Source organism: Anolis sagrei, chromosome 2 (assembly GCF_037176765.1).
Source record: "Anolis sagrei isolate rAnoSag1 chromosome 2, rAnoSag1.mat, whole genome shotgun sequence".
Taxonomy (NCBI): Eukaryota; Metazoa; Chordata; class Lepidosauria; order Squamata; family Dactyloidae; genus Anolis; species Anolis sagrei.
In genome coordinates, this window is record NC_090022.1 from 37,966,839 (window position 1) to 37,980,260 (window position 13,422).

The 13,422-nt window shown below is 39.7% G+C and overlaps 1 protein-coding gene across 2 annotated transcripts in view; it reads right to left on the bottom strand.

Annotated features, from left to right (window-relative positions):
* FRMD4B (FERM domain containing 4B) overlaps positions 1-13,422 on the bottom strand; it is a 260,670-nt gene that overhangs the window by 45,140 nt on the left and 202,108 nt on the right. The window lies entirely within an intron of this gene.

The following is a 13,422-nucleotide window of genomic DNA, read 5'->3' on the forward strand; positions in this document are numbered from 1 at the left end:
GAACACATAAATCTGTACATCCTATAAAGCAAGTAATTCCAGCTTTGATGAAGAGGCAGGTTATAAATAAATATAACCTACACACCTGGAAAGTGACATTACCATCATTTGTACAGCCTGATTCTGCTTAAGATATTTTTACTCTTATTAGTTAGGGTGTGTTTTTTTTCTTTTTGCATTGCTACTTTCCCCCCATATTTCTTCCTGGAGAGAAAGGAGAAATGCTATTTTAGCCACTGTGGGCTTTGTTTTTTGGAAAAGTGGGACACAAATATTAAAGAAATGAACTTTGCATTCATAGGCATTTGTACAGAAGGAGCTCTGTATTTAGGGTTAGATTGCAATAGGAAGCAAGGGGCGTCACAGTGGCATATTCTGCAGCAGGCTTCCCAATTGATGTGTTTGGACTAGATATGCAACCATGTATATGTGTGCACACATACTTTAAAGTAATCTGTCAACTATACATTTCACAGGATTTTCTCAGGGTGCATCTATACTGTAGTATTAATGCACTTCCACACCACTCTTTTATGGTTCAGTGTTATGGAATCCTGGAAGTTGTAGTTTGATGAGTTAGCAGTACTATTTGGCAGAGAAGGCTGAAGACTTTGCAAAACTGCAACTCCTATGATTCCACAGCAGATAAGCGGTGTCAAACTGGATTAATTCTACAGTGTAGATGCAACCTTGGGCAAGAAATACTCAAAACTGTTTCTGACATCATCTGAATTATAGCCTTCAGCACCTGGTATTCATTGACAGTTCTTATCCAAATAGTAACCAGCGGTGATCCTGCTTAGCCTACAGCCTACTTACTTCTACTGATGGTGAAGTAAATGCTGAAAATAAATACAGGAAGGTCTGTAAGAAGCCTATTTGGCAAACAGAAACATTATAGATGGGAAAAGTACACAATCCTTAAAAAAGAATGCACATTTTGTGCTTCCCTTTCCCATTCGTGGAAAAGGAAGCAGAAATCATCCCCAAATAGGGTAGATCGCCACAATTCTAGCCATTAGGTTTTCCACCAAATGTATCCACCCAGGTGTTTGAATAAAGTTGAGTTTCTCATCTCTTTCAGGTTATTCTGATGCAGTGTAACAAATATTGTTTCAGCCCGCCTCAGTTTCACGTCAGTCAAATTCTGTTAGGATGTGGATAGGACAGGTATTCATTAAACATAATAATTTCTACAGTTCTTCATACATTTCACACTATTTTCAAATTTCTATCAGACATCTCCCAGGTGACTTTTTTCATAAGAAAGATAAAGATAAAGGGGAGTGGCCACGGTATAGTGATTGCATTGGTTGGGGTAAGAAGGACAAGGTTCACATCTCCACTTAGTTTTGAAGTGGTCTAGGTGATCTTGGACCAGCTGATAAGTTTTAGTTTAACTTATCTTAAAGGTTAGCTGGAAATGCAGTTGGGTGGGGAGAACTTCTTTCTCTAAAACTGTAAGAGGAAAGCTGGGATTTAAACAAACAGGACAATGATGAGAAATAAATGAGATATATAAAAGTGGCCCGCATCAGATTGTTACACAAGTGTCCTTACAAGCATTTTGAACCATAGTTCTCTTATTGTCAAAGCAGTATTAGATTTTGTATATCAAAGGTGAGGTAGTTTACCTATCTCTTGTCAGTTACATTTTGTAGAGAGCATCACACACTTTAACAGAATGGGTTTATAATGATGTTGTCCCAACAGCTTATCTCAGGAGTATTCACTACCCTGAGTAGGTAATGGGGGTAGGTAATAGACATGGCCTTGTTGCCATTATTGTGTAGGACCATGAAGACCAGTACTCCAAAGCCAGCCAAATGATTAGAGTACTTTATCTTGAAGACATAACATGAAATGAACACAGCTGAACACACACATTTGCTGTATAGACAAGCAAGGGCTTTACTCTAACCATTTATCATTCCTGGTATTAGTACTAATCATATAAGTCCATTAAAGCAGTAGGAAAACACAGCATATATCTTTGTGGAGGACATACACACAAGAGAAAGAGAGAGAGAATGATCCAGTATCTGCTTTCGTTAGGACCAGAAAAATATGAAGAAGAAATCCCAGTTCAACTTTTGGTGAGGAAACTAATCTAAGCATCGTGTTCTAAAAGTAACCAATAAAAGTATGATTTTTGTTCCTTGACCCTGTTTCAGTCATGCCCCTTTTTGTATCAGCTGCATATGCATTTATCATGCGTACAGCATATTTTATATGAGAATGGAGACACATATGAAATAGTCCTTACCAGACTGAATGGTACCTATCCAAGCCCAAATTGGAAACCATTTAAAAGCTTCATATGTTTTGTAAGAAAGATACTGTTTTCATTCAAATGTGGTCCCATATTTGAGAGAAATGTTTCCATGCAAAAACTCCTTGATGGAAAGAAAAAAAGAATGCTCCATATCACACAAAGTGAACATGATTGCACTCTGTTCAGCTCCAGAAAGCTTCATTTTCAAACATCTGTGACCACAATTGAATAAACAAGCTTAGGGTTAGGATATACTTGTAAGTTAATAATTCAGTGGCACTGACATTCCTCAGTTCCTATTAGGCACAATCAGCAGGAACATCTCCTGCATAACTTTACTGAAAATAACAAGACTTGTGCAAGAGTTCAAGTATTTCTACTACCGCACCAAGTAAGAAATGATCTGGGGGAATATGTCTGCTGACTAATAAGCATGATATTCAGTGGAGAAATAAACTTTACAGGTTTTCTCCTGCTGTACTTATTGACAATGTTATCACAAACGGTTCCTGAGTATGCTAATACCACAACTTTCAAAGATTTATTTGCAAACAGGACACACTTCTTTTCAATCAAACTTACTTCCATGTTAGCAGACCTAAGGTATCTGGCACATGTTTTTAAACAGAATATAGGGTTCCTTTTATCATTATGAATTTGCAAGACTTCACAAAGTAGGAGATTACAGAACAACTGTATATAATAGTAACCAGAAATGCTATAGACACAGAAAAATTATAGTTTCCCAATTACCGAGCAAGAGTTCAAGGTGTTCTTTTCCAAGAATTCAGAAAATATTAAGAACCCAAAGACAAGGAAGGCAAGAGCACCTAGGACAATACATTACTACTTTGATCTTAGAGACTTTAAGAAAAAGAATAGAGGCAGGTAATACTTGCAAAGTTATTATTACATAATGTACCTTCTGGCCACTGTCACTGAAAAGGTAAAACCCCCAATTCAATGGCTTCAAGGTATTTAGAAACCACATAAACCAACATTGCCAGCAGACTGTTCTGGTCTCATCTTTACAGTGGTAGAACCACATGGTGAGTGTGTGTGGTTATCCTACCTGTATCTCTTTCCTTTGGGAATTGGTATAGTATAAGGAAAACAGACTTATCTTTGGAAGGGGGAACATGAAATTAATTTTCCCACAGTGGTTTTGAAGATATGATTCATTCAGCTGGAGATTTCATTTATAACTCACAACTTGTGGAGGAACTCTGGAGAAATACTATATATACAATTTTATGTAGCCCTGCTGCTCTCAGACACAAACTTGGCTGTGACATACAAGATCGCTAAGTTCTGCACGGCTGCAATTAAAATCCGGCGAACGATAATTGAGAGTCAAAAGACCTAAGCTTTACCTCTGGAATACAGATGGGAAATCAGACATAGATGATATTTATAGTGTTGGATATCCCCCCTCCCCTGGTGCCATCCCCACTACCTCCATTTAGACTGCCTTCGGATGATCTCGTGGGTTGAGTTGAGTTTTAATAACTACTTGTATGTGGTTTTTAGCCTAGATTTTAAAATTTGTTGAAGTATATAATCCCTTGGGTTTGATGTGGATGTGTGGGATTGGGTCTCCCTGTTATGATCTGGTCATCAACTGTAATAAAGTTTACTTACTTACTATATACTCAAAGGCCCAATCTTAATTTACCCCTTTAGTTCCTTTCCCGCTAGAGGTACAGCCCTACAATTATGCGAGAGTGGCAACTACCTAGCCAGCAGATTCAAGGGAGGTGACAAAAACAGCTGCCATATGTGATGGAAGACAGAGCTACAATGCGCCAAGAAGGTTCTCATGCAGCTTCTAAGCTACTCTCAGGTGTGACAGAAAACAGTAAGTCTTTGTTATTGTTGTAGCCTTATTCAAATGCCAGTCTGCCCAATGTCTGTGCATGCAATTGGGGCAAGCACCTTGGGCTAGTCATGTTTCCAGCCACCTATTCTGTGATGACTCAAGGGCTTGCAGTTACCTCTAAAAGTCATTCCGTATCACATGTGCTCTGGGCTCTACCATTTGTGCTTCCCTGCTGGGAGCAGGCTTGCAAGTACACATTTCTCTTTTTAAAACCATTCCTATGCAGGGAAATATATTTTACACCCTATATTATAGGGTTAAATACTGTCTAAAATCATACAAAACTAACTGTTGATAGAAGGCACACAGTTCTCCTACTCTGAAATAAATAAATGAATATAAAGACAAAGCAACAGCTAGCTGTGATAATGTTCCTTTGAGAATCTGGTAAAGAAACAGCAGAATGCACAGTTCATATAAAGGTCTAAGGAGAAGGCATGGCTCTTTTCTTCTCTGCTAGTTAAAGAGAAGTGATGCAGTGAGAAGGGAAGGGGTAACCCCTGACAAGATTCAACAGCTGGACCTTTATCTGCAGATATAAAACAGTACCTGAGATGAAGTAAATGGAAATCAGGATACAGCAGTTCAGGAATGTACGTCAGAGCATGAGTCATGCAGGTGAGCCATATAACATTTCTTAAGATAAGCTTTGGGCATAGGGTGGAGTATGTTCACAAGCTCTCCTCTACTTAAGACTGCCTGCTTAACAGAAGTAAAATCCAGTGATATATCTGAACTATGGATAAAGAGAACAGGTGGGATAAACTGTGGATAAAGAGAACTAGAGAACTGTTCCAAAGAGCAGGTGGTGAATTGTATTGAGTACCAAGTTGGGACTGTGACAACCTCAGCTCCAATTTGCACACAGGCATGGGATATTTTTAATGGCCCTGCACCAGTAATTTTAATTCCCCCCAGGGTTGTTAGAAAGCTCATGAAAAGGATGAATAATCTTCATAGGTCTTACTCTGAGAAGGCAAGATTGATTCAAAACATAAGAAAAAAATGTTTTCTGAAAATATAAGAAAGCTATAAAACAGATGGCTAGATTTTTTTAAAAAAAAAACAAAAACACCCAAAACTGATTTTCTTTTCTTTTCATTCCACCTTGTGTTTTTGGTTGTTGTGGGTGTTTGTTGGAGCACATTTGCTCTGCACACAAAAACATTCCTCAGCATGTGTGACTTTTGTATGCTCCTCAATATACTAGAATTCCCCTTGGTGGTCAGAACATGTCTTAAAATTCACACTTGACAATTTAAAAAAAATCACAGTGCAAAATGATTAATTTTGGCTGGATCATGCACTCTGAATATTTGGCTGTGTCCTTCTGGGACGGCAGTGCATAATCTCACAAGAGGTCTACATGACACCTTCCTTTGCAGAAAAAGACTATGGTACATCTCAAATTAAAATGGGAAAAATAAGGGGAGAGATATGAGCTTAAGATGAATTTACAAGAATTTTGAGCTATAATCCAAATCGTTCAAATGTTTATAATAATATTACTCGTGGTTCTGTATTAATTTTAAATAGATTTATTTATATTTAACAGAAGCTGAAATGCAGCTAAGTAGAACATGGTTATGCAACGCACTATGTGGGGCTGCCTTTAAAGACTGTTCTGAAGCTTCAGGCTGCAGCCAGATTTCTCACCGGAGCAGCGTATAGAGAGCACACAATCCCCACTGGCTGCCAGTCTGCTACCGAGCACAATTCAAAGTGGTGGCTTTAGCCTATAAAGCTCTAAATGGTTCTGGCCCAGCTTACCTGTCTGAATGTATCTCCCCCTATGAACCACCTTGGAGATTAATATTATATGGGAAAACCCTGTTTTCAGTCCCGACTCCTTCATATGCTCAATTGGTAGGGACGAGAGTCAGGGACTTCTCAGTGGTAGCCCCTCGGTTATGGAACTCCCTCCCCAGTCAGATCAGATCAGCCCCTTCTCTCCTGACTTTCAGGAAAAAATTCAAGATGTGGCTTTGGGACCAAGCCCTTGACAAGTAATTGGAGAAGTGTAATAAGTGACTGTGAAACAATATGATTGACAAATTGAATGGTCCTGGATTATGTTTTGTTTGATGTGATTTTAATTGTTGATTTTAATAATTCTGGTTTTAATTGTAATTGTTTATTTGATATATGTGTGTATGGCATCAAATTGCTGCCTGTTGTAAGGCTGCCTTGAGTCCCCTCCGGGGTGAAAAAGGCAGGATATGGCAAATACAGATGGCAAATAAATAAATAAAATAGTTGATGGTCATCTCTGCTTCAGGAGAGAGGTTGTGTTTTTAATGTTTTTCTCTTTATTTTGGAACGGGGCACTACCTGTTAATTTTAGTCAGCAATAATGGGAAAGGTAATGGAGTAGGACTATTTTATGGGGTAATTTTTACAGGATTCTTTCATTTTGTTTTTTACATTTAATTTGTGATGAAAAGCTAATGACAATAATTTTTACAAAAAGAGAATATGGTACAGCTAACTACAGTTGCCTCTCCTGGCTTTATCAGCCAGCTATACTACACTAACCATTCATTGATGTTTTTAGCTGATGGAAGTTCAATGACTGTGCAGTAACTACTATGGAAGGAAGAAACGGATGTATGCTATGCAAAAATGAGCAGGGAGGAATTATAAAATTCATTTGCTTGTTTTTGTTTTGTTGCTCTTTTAAGGTAAGCAGAGCTGTGCCAGCTTCCACCTCCCTCCTTCTATCACACACAAACACACCTTTGTTGGGAGAGGATGATTCTTAGGGTACATGTTGAAATTAAAGGATGCTTGTAGTCATCTCTGACAACAGCTTCAAAGAATGTGGCATTGGCTAAAGACCAGGGGGGAAAGAACATGCTTAGTTACCCAGCTGGAATACTGCCCAAAAAAGAGGTCAACACACCTTAATCATACTAGAGGTGCAGTATCTTAAAATCACAAAAGCTTTCCAGCCTGGAATACAACACCACTGGAAACTGCAAATAGTCAGCATTTCCCTGAAAATGTGGGCAGAGAAAGCAAGTTGCGACATATTGAAACTTCCACATCTTGTGAGATATAATCCCTACATATTGTGGTTAATCTGTAAACTATAGTGCTGAGAATTATAAAGCTTCGTAGGAAAGAGCTGACAACGGAAAACGAATAAAAGTTTGGTGAGTAAGAGTACATAGAGTGAAAAAAATACAATGAAAAGGTGGTGTTAAAATACAGAATGCTCCCTTTCCAAACTGAAGTTACTGAGGAAATCAGTATTAATTCCCATGGATCTATTCAAGTCATAACTAAATTGGACCCAGCACTAAATGTCTTTCATATTAAATGTTTTCCTATTTCTATAAATTTATTAAAATGATAGTGTCCAATTCTATAGGAAAGCAGAGATAGACATAACTCGGGAGCTGCTTTGCACATATATACATTACTGTTTTTGAGAGTGGAATGGAAAATATAAATGTTCTCTTAATCCCAGAGCTCTGAAAAGTTACTTTTTTGGATCATAACACCCTGAATCTCCCAGCCAACTTTAAATATTATATGGCTCACCTGCATGACTTCTGTAGTACTTGTATCAAAAACTTTGAAGCCCTGATTTAAATAAAAAAGCCAAGTGGCCTCTGATGCCGTTATGTCTGTTTTGAAGAGTAACCAACAGTGCTTCTGAAAATCTGATGCTATGACTTTGGTTTTGCAATTCCAGTGTTACAGCAATGGAGACTGGAGTAACACCAGCTCAGTGCTTCAATACACATGTAGAAGGTTCCAAGATCAACCTGCAGCATTTTGAGTTGAAAAATCAAGTAACAGGTGAAAGAGAAAAAGATTTCTGCCTGAGGCCATAGAAAGTTGCCATCAATCAGAACAGCAGACAGTGCTTGGGCAAGATAGACCAATGACTTGACCTATATAAGGGAGCTTCTGGCTTTCAATCAGATGCCATGGGCCCTTCCTCCTTCCAGACACCCATTTAAGAGGCAAAGTCAGTTTGATTCCATCCTGGATGTCACCTTGCTCAGTAGAGGTTGTGACTTTGCCCCAGTGCCCCACCTTCTAAAACATCAGTTGGAGTTGTAGCTTATAAAGGCAATTCTCTGGGCTTTAGCCTTCAGTGAGATAGGCATTATTCTACTTCATCACACTAGGGAATGAATCCATTTTAAATCTGGTTGCTGCCTCCTGCAGAATTTTGAGGTTTGTAGGTTAGGGAGGAGCCTTTAACAGCCTCACTAAACTATAAGCCCCAGAATTCTGCAGGAGGCAGAAACGAGATTTAAAGTGGATTCATTTTCTACTGTGATGAAATGGTATTAGACATGCTATATACTCCTGCATTAGGTACTGTGAGTTTACTATGCACATCCCTTTAGGGAAGTGGTTCTCAACCTGTGGATCCCCAGGTGTTTTGGCCTACAACTCCCAGAAATCCCAGCCAGTTTACTGTCTGTTACCATTTCTGGGAGTTGAAGGCCAAAACATCTGGAGACCCATAGGTTGAGAACCACTGCTTTAGGGGCTTTCCAGAGAAGGCAAAAAGGTTTCACTGTAAGCAACTCTATGGTTGGATTGTGGAAGAAGGCTTGACCAAAACCTTTTTGCTTTCTGTGGAGTAAAATTAAGGGTATTATAAATCTCTCTTGAGGTCACAACAATCTACTGCAGAGCAATACTACATGCTCCTCCTTCCTGCCTTCTCTGAATTTCATAGCCCACTCAAAACCATTTCGAAGAGCCAGATGCAGTCCAGAAAAGTAACCTTCCAAAGTCCCGCCATTTCCAAGATAGCCCTTTTTACTTTTCAGGCAAAAAAAAAAAAAGAATTTCAAGACAAGCAGAGTCTACCATATGGGTCATGAAGTCACAGTCACCACTTTCAGGACTGTACCATGTGCATCCCTGCATATCTGGATCTGCTGGAAGGGATGAACTGTAGCTCATCCTACTCATGCTCCAAATTGTCATTAAGATTCCCTCTAAATGTGTACATTTAGAGGGAATCTTAATGACAATTTGGAGCATGAGTAGGATGTGCCATTTTAAAACTTTCTTTTACCTATGCCTGGGAAAAAAGAAGAGCAAACTTCTTTTCCTAGGCATGGCAAAAATATTTCTGATGAAGAGAAATAATTCGAATGAGTGATTTTTAGAAATTCAGATGGAATTTGCTCCAATGCCCTGCTTCTAGGTAGGCCATTGAGATTTAGTGGTAAAAGCTTCTGTATATTTATTTACTACGTTTATATGCCGCCCTTCTCACCCCGAAGGGGACTCAGAGCAGCTTGAGTGAATTGATAAACTCTACTGGACTAGCCAATGCTTCATACCTTTTGACTGGAAATGCCATTGTAGTCCTGATCAAAACAATTGGAGTGGAGTAGGAAAACAAGTGTAACTGGGGGGAACGTCAGATTAGAGGAAAGGCTGTAAGTCATATCAATTAAAAAAAGATATCACAGAACCCATTCCGTTCCTCTATCAATGGACGTTTATGGTAGTATAGGAAGGGATGGAAGATGCAGCAGGCAAACCCACAGAATAGGATGATGTCCAGTATCAGTTGATAGCTTCCATAGCAACAGGACTGCGAATCCGTACTGACATCTAGTTGAAACTTATATCCATGGGTCTGAACATATTGGGAGAAACTGATCGTCTCTCTGACACACACCTTTATCAAACATATCTATTTTCACTTTGCAAACACTCTTAGTTTTCATTGCCTTTGCTCGCTTTTACAGTTTGTTGTGCATAACAAATACAGAACCACCCTCTGTGTAAAGATGAAATCACACTCTCCACTTCTCTTCTATGACGCTTTCCTTTAAAAGGTGTAACTGCTTTCAAAAGCTGTCTGGCCTCATAATTCGACAGCTCTCTTCCCCTCCTTTGGACTCTGGTTTCCCACACTTCCTTCTCTGCTTATACTGTCTAGCTATCTCAGAAACCCGTGACTGGGGTGTGGTGGGGAAACAAATATCTGGCGTTCACGGCACCAAAACAACCTTATTGGAGCAAGAGAAGACCTAAGATGGACCAGACCAAAGGACTGTTTAATCCAGGTCTACACAACCTGTGACCCTTCAGGTGTTTGGTCCTCCAACTCCCAGAAGCCTTAGCCATCTTGTTCAATCATGAGGAATTCCAGGAACTGAAGTCTAAAATTTCAGAAGGGTCACAGATTGTGCAGGTTTGATCTAATTCAACTATCTTCAGTGGACACAGGAGATAACATTACTTTTCTGGAGGAGCAGTCCTCAAACTCCCCCACCAAAATCAGTGGCCATGTTGGGGGATTTTAAGAGTTTCTGTCCAAAAAAAGGTAAATTTCAGAAACTTTGTCAATTCTTTGGTATCATAAACCTGTCTCTCTGGGCAAAATAAAATATCTAATGGAATCAGGAGCCAGTGAATCCCTTTTCTTAACGTAGATTATATATCTAAATCCAGATGATGTGTGGAATTCTCTCTATCTGAGGAACTCTCTAGTCCTAAACATCTGATCATCTCCATACTCTGAAGGTCGAAACTGATCCCACATTGGGACACCTGAAGATTCAGACGTTTTCCAGAATGTTGGCCAGATGTACCAATATCCATACACTTATTTGGATTGTATTCTTTATTTGGACTGTATTCTGAGAAGCCCAAAGAAACCAATGCCCTTTAGCGAAATGTGCAAACATCAGAAAAATGCACACCAGCTGTTGACCCCTGTATCACTCTGGAGGCAAATAGAATAGCAGAATAACCAGCTTGCAGCTTGGATGAACATGCAAAGTATAGAGGTGTGGCTGGGAAGAAACAAAGTGAATTTGCCCTATGGCATAGTTGCTACACGTGCTCCTTGTTTCATCCAGAGGAAAAGGAGCCCTTCAAAGGACTTCAGAGCTCCTTCCAAATATTTATGGTTTGCTGAGGAATGAAATTGGAATGGCTCCTTTGCCCACTATCACGTGCTCAAAAAAGGGGGGAAATGACTGCTGAAGGAAAGTGCTAGATAACATCTTGTTTGTTGGGCTCATGTTCTCCTGACAATCCATTAAAGTGGCAAACAGTTCTGAGGTATTGTGTCCCAACTTAAAAGAGATAACAGATCAAACTCTACCCCACAACCTATGTGCATGTTTCAATATCATGTATCTGGATGAACACAAGGCAGCTTCCATTACAGAAGAAGTGCTTCTAAAAACAGCCTCACACATAAAGTAATGTTAATGAGCAACTTTCTTCTAGTATTGTCACATATTGAAAATAACACTTGGTTGGAACAGCATAGTCAAAATACTTTTCTTCAAGATTCTCCGTCAAATCTGACATGGCTGGAATAATTGTGACAAGAAGAATGCTTTTTCGCAGTCTGACAACAATACTAACTCTATTTCATATCCTGGTGGAAAAGTGTGCTTTGGTGGAGGTTTGGCATGGTGGTACCTGTAGCTAGCCTTAATACTTCAGTACATGAGGCAGAAAAAAACCCCTATCAGCACTTTTCATTGTCCATTACCTTCAAAATATTACAGCAAATTATTAACAATCTGTGCTGCAGTGACAAGAGGCAGTGAGGCAATAGCCAGACTCTGCCTAATGGTAGGGCCAGCCTTCCAGCCCACTGTTAAAGAGCTAAGAAGCAAGACACGTAGGGAGGGAGAGGAACCAAAGAAAGTCTTAGGACAAGCCTAGAGGAATGGAAATTGGAAGTAATAATTACAGTACAACTTCCATATCCACAGGGGATCTATTCCTGAACTTACCATGGAAATGGGAAACTGGATAGTGAGTCCTATTGAAATGAACGACTTACCATAGAGTTGTTCTGAATGAAACAGAAAATTCCCAGAGGCAACTATGGTCTTGGCCAGGCCTTCATAATAAACTTTTTCCACTGGTGACCTCTTGCTACCCAAGAAATTTTTACATGACCCCAGGTATGTAGGTATATAAAATCGGTATAAAATTCAAATGTTTATTGATAACAAATCACCATTTGCAAGGCTTGCTAATCAGCCTAGTTTTCCTTTCTATGAAGTACAGCTGAAGCATCTTCTGCAGAGTCCACTGTGATCACTGCACAATGTTGCAAACTGATTCAGGTAAATGTCTAAAAGAGCTAAGGGGACCCCAGAGTTTAATAAGCAGTGGTCTAGGCAAATACCTAGGAAGACTGTTGGGTATCTGAAGTGACACTATCACTTGAGTCCCCCCAGGGGTGAGAAAGGCGGTATATAAACACTTTTTTTGTCGTGTCAGGAACGACTTGAGGAACTACAAGTCGCTTCTGGTGTGAGAGAATTGGCCGTCTGCAAGGACGTTGCCCAGGGGACGCCTGAATGATTTGATGATGTTTTTTATCATCCTTGAGAGATACTGCTCTCATGTCCCCGCATGAGGAGCTGGAGTTGATTGAGGGAGCTCATCTGCCTCCCCCTGGATTTGAACCTGCGACCTGTCGGTCTTCAGTCCTGCCAGTACAGGGGTTTAACCCATTGCGCCACCGGGGGCTCCTATATAAACACTGTAAATAAATAAATAAATAAATAATAATAATAATATGATCCCAGTGGTTACTTACTTCACTTCTTTTTGACTAAGAACTTGAGGCATAGCCTCTGTGGAACATCACACATGGCCACTTTGAAAATGCAGCAGAAATGTATGAAAAGAGTTTTCAAACATTTTCCCCCAAGGAAATTCTTCAGGACATATTATTTCACCTTAAGAAAAAGTGCTCCCCTTCCCCTGCTTAAAGAAAATACTCTTTTAAATGTAAGCTTTCCCCTAACATCTAGTCTAGTCAGGTCCAACTCTGGGTGGTGGTGCTCATCTTCATTTCGAAGCTGAAGAGCCAGAGTTATCTGTAGACGCTTCCAAGGTCATGTGGCTGGCATGACTGAATGGAGCACAGTTACCTTCCCACCAGAGTGGTACCTATTGATTTACTCACACTTGTATGTTTTTGAATTTTAGGTTGGCAGAAGCTGGGGCTAACAGTAGGAGCTCACCATGCTCCCCAGATTCAACCCCCCAACCTTTTGGTCAGCAAGTTCAGCAGCTCAGTGGTTTAACCCATTGCACCACCAGGGACTCCACATTTTAAATGTAGACATGGAAAAATGCTTAGGGGAAACAACCACTACAAACACACCCAGTGGAAAACAAAGTACATGCTGAATTGCTTTAAGCTTGCTGATAATCCTGGGAGGATAATAAACAATATAAATGTTGTGCACGTGACTGTCAACCACAAGTCCAGCAAAAAAGAAGTGTTCCTGCT